Genomic DNA, 9,470 nt, shown 5'->3' on the forward strand with positions numbered 1-9,470 from the left:
CCCCACGCCTGGAGAACCGGTGCTCCCTTCGGGAGTACCCCCCGCCGGTGGTTCGGCAGGAGCGAGCCCCCCCCCCCGACTCTTGGGCCTGAGCGAGGTTAAGCCCTCCAGCCCGACGGCATTTGGCGCCCAACGTGGGGCTGCTCCTCCCCCGGCCCCTCTCTGCTGCTGCTGCTGCTGTGAATTGGATGGCTCATCCTCTTCTCCAGGTAGGGACCCCTCGCCGTCGTCCCACCTCTATTTTAGCATGGGTGCCTCTCTATCATCGCGTCAGGCGCCACAAGTTAGGGCCCTCGCTGCCCTGCTCGACACCACGGAGTCCGCGTTTCCCTGCGGCAACTCCAAAAATACTGGGACCTTTTGCTCCCTTTTAATCCATGGCTCGCCACCTGCCAACTCTGGAGCCCAGATACATACTCTCAACTCATAGATCGAGTCACCTCCGCAATGGAGCATGAGAAACGCTCTTTCCCAACGGGCCTCTTACCTGTTCTCGTTGCCATTCGCGCCTGTCTCCTTGGCGCCCCATCCGAGACTATTTGTGAGGCTTCTCCCAAGCGGCCTCTAGACTGTGATTCCGATGAGTCCGCCGACACTGACTCTCTGTCTGACCAACTTGCGGCCGCCCTTGAGCGTGAGCCCCCCCGTCCCAGCTCCCCGCGGCACACAGAGACCGCTCCTGCCACTCCCCAAGATGGCGAACTTCCGCCTTCTTCCTCCACCTCTGCCCAGGATGGCGCACATCTGGCTTCTTCTTCACCGATGCCCTCTTCCCGCCTCTACCCGCCTCTTCTTGTCCGGTCAGCATCCGGCTCCGCCCTGGAAACTGTATGGTCGCCATCTTCCGCTAAACCGGAAGCGCCCCCCGCACCATTTTGTTCACAACCGGATGTGGCTGCTTCGCCATCTTGGCCGGCGCCCGGAAGGGTCCCGCCACCATTTTGTTGTCGCCTGGAAGCTGTTAGACCGCCATTTTCTCACCTGTGTTCCGCTTATCCCTTGCCGCCGCCGTATGGCAATAGCCCTTCACCTGCCCAAGCCGCTGTCCCCGGTGCCACACCTTCTCAAACCCCCCAGCTGTATCCGCTGAATCCGCAGCCCACGCTGCAACGGCCGCAAACCTGGCTGCCCTTTACAGCGGATGAAGTTAAAACCCTCCGCAAAGCTGTGAAGGAGGATGGAATCAGCAGCCCTTATGCGCAACAGCTCCTCGAGGAGCTAGGAACCCAGCTCGTTCTCCCATATGACTGGATTTCCCTAGCCTGTGCCGTCCTCACGCCAGGACAATTTATTGAATGGCGCGCTCACTACCAGGCGGCTGTTGACCGGCAGGTAATAGAGAATGCCCAAGCCGGCGTCCTGGATCCATCCGACGCATACACGGGTACCAACAATTATGCAGACCCTCGCTCTTATCTCGAAATCGACCCAGGGTTTTGGCACCGGGTAAAAGTCCTCGTCCAGCGATCATTCTCTCTAGTTTCCACCAAGCAGCCCACCAAGCTCGCACAATTGCTTCAAGAGCCCAATGAAACCTTCCCAGCATTCGTCGCCCGTGTTCTGGAAGCTTGCCAACGAAAGATCTCCAGCGAGGATGCCCAGTTCGCGCTGGCCAAAGAGCTTATCATAGACGGATGTCTTGCGCCATTCCGGGCTATATTCCTCCCTATACGTGACAAGGCTCTGCATGAGTGGGTCCTTGCCTGCCGTGACGTTGACCCGCAAGTCAAAACGCTCACCGCTGCCTTTGCATCTGCCATGGCTGTTTCATCTACCTCCACTTCCGTCTGCTTTCGATGCGGCCAGCCCGGCCATTTTGTCCGCGAGTGCTCTCAGCCAGGCCCGGCACCTCGCTCCGACCCGCCGTCGCGACGACCAAGGGGCCCTTCTACGCCATGTCCGCGTTGTGGGAAAGGATATCACTGGGCCCGAGACTGCCGTGCCGCCCAAAGTTTCCAGCAGCCTTTAAACTCCCAGCGGGGCAGGCCTCAGCCCCACCCTCAAGAGGCCCTCAGAAAAATTCCCAAGCCGTAATGTGGACAATGCCTATCTCACGTCACTGGAAACCCTCATTAGAGCTCAAGATCGATGGGCAATGGCTCGATGGACTCCTAGACTCTGGCGCTGAGATCTCCTGCGTTCCTTTTGAAGTCGCTGCATTTAATCACTGGCCCCTCGAGACTGGCCCTCAAGTCATCGGTGCCACAGGAGCCGCTACCTCCTGGAAAACATCCCAGCCTCTGCATTGGAGCGACAGAGAAGGCCATGAAGGCCAAATTCGCCCACTCGTCCTCTCTTCAGTCCAGACCATCTTATGGGGAAGAGATGTCCTCAGCCAGCTAAAAGCCCAAATCACCACAGAAGCCTTCTCTGCTACGCTGCCCCCCCCCCCCACCCCTTATAGGGGCCACTGCTCTCGTCGCAAAACCTGACCCTATCCCTCTGGAATGGGACACAGAGGAGCCCATCTGGGTCGAGCAGTGGCCCTTGCCAGCTCACAAGCTACAAGCTCTCTCTGCCCTCGTCGAAGAGCAGCTACAAGCAGGACATATTGAGCCGTCCACTAGTCCCTATAATTCGCCAATCTTTGTCATTAACAAGAAAAACACCGGCAAGTTCCGCCTTCTCCACGACCTCCGTGAGATCAACAAGCATATTAAGCCAATGGGATCACCTCAGCCAGGATGCCCGCATCCCACCGCAGTCCCCCAACATTTTCATGCAGCAACCATCGACATCAAAGACTGCTTTTTCTCTATCCCTCTTCATCCCCGAGACTGTCCGAGGTTCGCGTTCACAGTTCCACGCATCAACAACCAGGGTGCAGCACAGCAATTTCAATGGAAAGTATTACCTCAAGGCATGCGCAACAGCCCTACTATATGCCAATTGTATGTCAACCATGCCGTTGAGCCGCTGCGCTCCAAGTTCAATCCGGAGCACACATACATCCTCCACTACATGGACGACCTCCTTTTGGCAGCGAGCTCCAGTGCGCTCCTCAATGATCTGCTCTCGGCAATAATAACAAACCTCTCCAGCCTCGGGCTTACTGTGCAGTCTGACAAAATAAACCTCCAGCCTCCTTTTCAATTCTTAGGCTTTCATTTTCACCAGTCCATTCAACCTGCGAGCCCAAAAATTCATGTCTCCCACAAAATGACACTCACTGAGCTCCAACGGCTTTGCGGGCAAATCAATTGGCTTCGAGCAGCACTCCCCATCACAACAGCGCAAATGCAGCCCCTCTTCGAGCTCTTGCAGACCAAGGATAGCCCACCAACTGCGGTTACTCGTAACATCACCATCACCCCCGCTGCCCGAGAAGCTGTCCAACAGGTCAGTGCCGCTCTACAGCAATGCCGCCTAGAGCGGTTTTCCCCTGACCTTCCAGTTTTAGCTTTAGTCCTGCCAATGCCAATCACTCCCACAGGCCTCTTGTGGCAAGATGGCCCTCTCCTTTTTCTGCATACGTCAAAAAGCAAACTCCCAAAAATCTGCCCTTTTATAAAAGCCTGGATTGCATTGGCCACTGACTTAGTACTTCTCTCCATACAAACATACGGCGTCCCGCCGCACACCATTGTCTGGCCTTTAGATGCCAAGGATGTTACCTCCCTCATCATGAGCAATGCCCAAATGCAAAGCTTAGTAGAGCTCTTTCGTGGCTCCTTTGACAACCACTATCCTCATCACCGATTGCTGCAAGGAATGTCTCAATTAGCGTTTTCCAACCCGTTCTGTCCATTGCCCGCACGGAACCCAATTCCTTCTGCCATCACTGCCTTCACAGATGCCTCCAAAACGACGTTTGCTGCCATCATATACACTCCCGACAATCCTGAGCCGCGGCAACTGCTGTTCGCAAATGACTTTTCTGTTCAAGTAGGCGAACTTCTAGCCGTCGCTGCAGTCCTCAATATTCACCCAGACCAGCCTCTCAACATCTTTACTGACAGCCTATACACTCTTCAAGTGTGTCGTAGCCTTCCACTTGCCACTTTCCTACCAAGTAACTCAAACATCGACCGGGCACTCGCCTTTGTGCAGCGACTGCTTGAAGAACGGCAACAGCCCTGGTTCACCGCTCACATTAGAAGCCATTCTGGCCTACCAGGACCTCTGACTCAGGGAAATGACCTTGCTGACGCTTCCGTGTCCGCCCATCAGATAAACCCAGTCACTCTTCGTGAAGACTCCACCGATGGACCGCGGCTTGGAGACTTTGTCAACCAAGCCAAGCTTTTACATTCCCAATTTCACTTCTCTGCGCGGTCCATCCAGAAGCTCTTTCCAGACATCCCTATTGAAACTTGCAAGCACCTTGTGCGCGAGTGCCGAACTTGCGCGCCTTTGCTGCCACTTGGACCTTTGCAGCCTCAGGGCGTCAACCCCCGCGGCCTCCACCCAAACTCGAGGTGGCAATTAGACGTCACTCATGTCAGCGCCTTCGGCCGCCTCAAATATCTTCATGTGGCAATTGACACCTTTTCACATCTGTGCTATGCAGTCCCCCTCGCGGGGGAGAGCGCCAAACATTGCATCAAGGAGCTTCGCCAAGCTATTTTGTTCATGGGAATCCCATGGGATCTCAAAACAGATAACGGACCAGCATATCGCAGTGCTGCCTTCGCCAGCTTCGTGCGGATGTATCACATCACGCATCACTTTGGCATTCCATACAATCCACAGGGGCAAGGAATCGTCGAGCGCACTCACCAACAGTTCAAGCTACTCATTCAAAAAGAAAAAACCTCCTCTCCCCACAAGGCCCCAGCCGATGTCGTGACTGCCTGCCTCATTCACCACAATCTCTTAACCTTCGATAACCAGGGGCTCTCCCCCACCCATAAGCACTGGGGACCCATGTGGCAACCCTCACAAGTTCCCCTTGTCCATTGGAAAGACCCTGGGGAGAGGCTTTGCTTGTGTCTTTCCAGATTCTGAGCCGCAACCTCTCTGGATCCCTGGGCGCTGCATCCGGCCTGCCACCGACCCTCTAGTCCCAGTAGACGATCGGCACCCTATGCCTTCAGTGAGAGATAACATTGACAAAGGATGCGGCCCAGAAGTCGCCCCATTCACCCGGATCCAGCACCAGCCCTCATTTAGAAATGCCTCCTCAATGGTGTTTATGTGTGATGAATCTGGACTCAGATGGGATCTCCCTTCATAAGACTTTCATGCCAATGTGCTGGAGGTGCAGTTAATGTTGGGGTTTAAGATATATTTAGGGGATTTGAATCTCTGGACTGACAATGTGATAGCCAGATCCTGAGCCTCAACAGACTCCAGCACCTACAATCTGATTTATTGGACTTACCACACTCAGCTAAGATGGAGGTGAAGGACAACCACCACACCATGGAGCCTAGAGTGATTACAACTGAAAATGGGAGGATTGCATCCAGCATCCAGGTGGAATCTGAGCCTCCTCTTGACATAAAGGTGCAATGGACACAACCAATCCAGTGTCCACATAGAAGAGGTGGCATTGGATTGGGAAAAGTGGACATAATGGACAAAGGGTATGGGGAAAGGCAGGAAGAGATGAGAGGTGGAGGCGTCTTCGGGACATGGAGCTGCCCTGGATGGTGCTTCAGAGGTAATCACCGGACATTGTAAATCCTCACAGGGCCTACATGATGGAATAGAGGAGAGTATGGGCCATGATGTGAACCAATGTATATGAGGTGCAGAGGTGCCCAAAGATGTACTTACCAAATCCAATGGATGTGTCATGATGATGGGAACGAGTGTTGTTGGGGGGGTGGGGAGAGGGGGGGTGGGGGGGTGGGGTTGAATGGGACCTCACATATATATTTTTAATGTAATATTATTACAAAGTCAATAAAAAATAAAAAAATTAAAAAAATAATAAAAAAAAAAAAAAAAAAAAAGAAATGCCTCCTCATAAAAAGTTTCTAACCCTTACCCCACTCTCTTTACCCCCCTCATGCTGCCCGCTTGCCGCGTGTGGAGAGCGAGGAATTTTCTTTTCTTTTGTCTCCACAGATGCCACACCGTCAAATGATGCCTCTATGCAACCTCGCGACCGTCTCCTTCGTCCTGGCTTCCTTCGCTCTCCCAGCCGCTGCCAACCCGAATCATCAGCCCTTCAACTGGACCCTCACCCTCTTGACCTGCGAGAGCTGCCAGGGCGGAACCAGCTCCTCGCCTCCAACGTGACCGCCTCCGCCCCCTCTTTCACAACTGATGTCCTCAATCTCACTGGACGCATAAACATCCCGTCTTACAATTTGGGGCCAAACAACCTCTCTGCCACAGGTTTCTACATGTGCCCATCCTCCGCCAGAGGATGTCATGACCCAACGCATTACTACTGTCCTTCTTGGGGGTGCGAAACCATCGCTCACGGATGGTCCGGCGCCCCTAACAGAGACCCACACCTTATTCTCCAGCGTAATGCTACTCGATGGAACACCATCACACTCACAGTTAAAGACCCCAACTCCGACCTCTGGCTACAGGGCCGCACGTGGGGAGCCCGCTTGTATGCAGTAGGTCATGATTACGGCGGCATTATCTCTATAAAAAAGGAGCCAATCCCCTCACGCTCCACCCCTATCGGCCCAAATCAAGTTCTCAATCCTCCAAAGGCACAGCCTCCTTCTCCACCTCGCCCCACCTTGCCTGCTCCTTCGCCTGGCACCCCCCTCGCCACTGCCTCTCTCAGCTCCCACAACCCCAAGCCTCACTTACCCCCTGGTCAGCTTCCCAGTCCTCTCATCAGCCTAATCAAAGCCTCATACACCTCTCTGAACTCATCTCACCCCAATCTCACCCGGAGCTGCTGGCTTTGTCTCTCCCCCTCTCTTCCTCTATACGAACCTGTCGCCACAAACCTCACCTTCAGCGAATCCTCCGAAAATTCTCCTACTGGATGCAACTGGAACACTTCCTCTGTTCCCCTAACCTTCCAATCTGTTTCCTCCACAGGGCGCTGCGTTCGTCCCCGCCAAGGCTCCCATCCCCTTATGCATGCCTGCGCTAACTACTCCTCTCCTAGCGCTTCTGCCAAATTCTTAATCCCCCATAACACCTCCCAGTGGCTTCGTACCTCCACCGGATTAACCCCCTGCCTCAATGTCGCCACCCTCAATGCTACCAATGAAACTTGTCTGCTTATCCTTCTCGCCCCTCGAGTCCTTTACCACTCTGACACCGATTTCTTCCGCCGTTTGTTGCGCAGACAAACCTCTCTCCAATTACAAAAGAGGGAGCCAATCACTGCAGTCCTAACAGTTGCTTCCCTTTTGGGTATCGCAGGAGCAGGCACAGGGATCGCCACCCTCTCCACACAGTCCTCTGCCCTCTCATCTCTCAGGCAGGCCGTTGACGAGGACATCACCTATCTTCGTAATGCTGTAAAATACCTAAAAGACTCTCTTAACTCTCTCTCCGAAGTAGTTCTCCAAAACCGCCGCGGCCTCGACCTCCTCCTCCTTAAAGAAGGAGGTCTATGTGCCACCCTTGGAGAAGAATGCTGCATATACGCCAACTCCACCGGCCTTGTTGAGGACAATCTAAAAAAAGTCCAAGAGGGACTAGATAGATGCCGCAAAGAGCGAGAAAACGCGAACTATTTTTCCAGTGTTTTTCATACCCTCCTCCCTTACCTCCTTCCATTCCTAGGCCCACTCATCATCGTCATCTTAGCCCTCACCGTGGGCCCCTGGGCCATCAAAAAGATGGTCCGCCTTGCCAAAGATCAAGCCAACGCAGTGTTCAGCTCCTTCGTACAAGTCCATTACCAACGCCTCGCCACCACTGAGTCCCCTCCCCGCCGCCCTCCTCGCCCTTTCCGCCCGCGAGACCCACTTCGTACCTCATGCCTCTAGCCACCTCCTGTCATTCCCCCCCCTCTAGGAGGGTTCAGGGGCATCGCGAGACCGTTTTGCTGGTAAGGCTCGGTGTGCGCCTAGCGCCGGCGCGCACCGACCCTGAGGGCTGACACATGCGTCCTGGCCAGATGCTATGTTGTCCACCCATAGCCAGCCGGTCTCGCCCCCTCACCCTTCGCCTTCCCCCGACCCATCTCCCTCCCCTTCCTCATTGTTTCCCTTTTAAAAACAAAAAGAGAGCAATTGTTGCTGCCTCTCCACCCCTCCTCCCCTTTCCAGCTGTCGCTATCTTTCCCGCCAGTCCCGCCCATATTGCCAACGTACAATCTGCCCTCTTGCCCGGTAACTGCTTACCTCGGGGCTGTCCATCAGTTTCAGCCTGTCCACTACTGCCCCGTAGCTAGCCCTCCCTCCATCTTACTCCTCCCTCTCAACCCTATATAACCTAGTGCACTTCCATAATAAAGCAGACCTGTTCTTGCGCTCAAGCGGTCTCCGTGGTTTTTTCCCCAACCGCGCGTCCCCCACGCCTGGAGAACCGGTGCTCCCTTCGGGAGTACCCTCCGCCAGCGGTTCGGCAGGAGCGAGCCCCCCCCCTGACTCTTGGGCCTGAGCGAGGCTAAGCCCTCCAGCCCGACGGCAACTCTTCCTAATGAAGGTGACAGGACATGGAAGATAGAGCTGATGCATTGCTGGCTATAAAAACCTAGAGGGAAAATGTACAGCTTTCTTCTTCTTAAGTACAGCTATGAAATACACATAGCCAATCTGTAAACAGTACCAACAGTAATTCCTGTCTGTGGATTGAAAATTATCCCCTGAAATAAAAAATTTACAGAACAAGGAGATTGGCACATCTATTTTATGCCTCCTACCAATTCTCTGTGGTTGGAGAATGAGGAAAACTAAGGCACAAAGTAGTAAGTGACTTAACCAAGGACATCCAGCTGGTAAGTGAGAGAGTCAGGTTTAAACCTGGGCAATGTGGCTCCAGAGCTCACACACAAAACCACTTCCCTGTATATATGTGTGTGCATATGGCATCATCCATTCAATTTACAGATTGTACTTGAAGTACACATGCATTCATGAACCCCTTGCAAAATTCCTTGGATTGCCAGGGCTCCACAATCCACAAAAAGAAAACCATTGGCCTAGTCCACAAAAAGAAAACCATTGGCCTAGTCCAATCTCCTTGTTCTGCAAGTTCTTTATTTTCTTATGTAGACCTCCAGTAATAGGATTAAGACCTATTCTGATTGAGGTGGGATATACCTTAACTCAAGTAAACTTCACCAAAAGGCTCTACTTACAATGGGTGTACATCTACAGGAATGGATTAAATTTAAAAACTTGTTTTCCTGGGGGTGCATACAGCTTCAAACCATCATAATATGCAATTATTTTTGGATCTCACTTGGTTTTGGAGAACTTAGGAAGATCCAGCAGATTGGCCTATCCTTCTCTTTCCAATTTTGGAGAAGGGCACAAATACCCAGGTACCCTGTGCTCTGAATTCCTCTTTCCAGCTGAGTCCCAAAACACAAAAGTTCCTGTCAATTACTTCTCACTCTGGATTCAGCTACAGGGACACTCACAGTCCAT

This window comes from Dasypus novemcinctus, chromosome 13 (assembly GCF_030445035.2).
Source record: "Dasypus novemcinctus isolate mDasNov1 chromosome 13, mDasNov1.1.hap2, whole genome shotgun sequence".
Taxonomy (NCBI): Eukaryota; Metazoa; Chordata; class Mammalia; order Cingulata; family Dasypodidae; genus Dasypus; species Dasypus novemcinctus.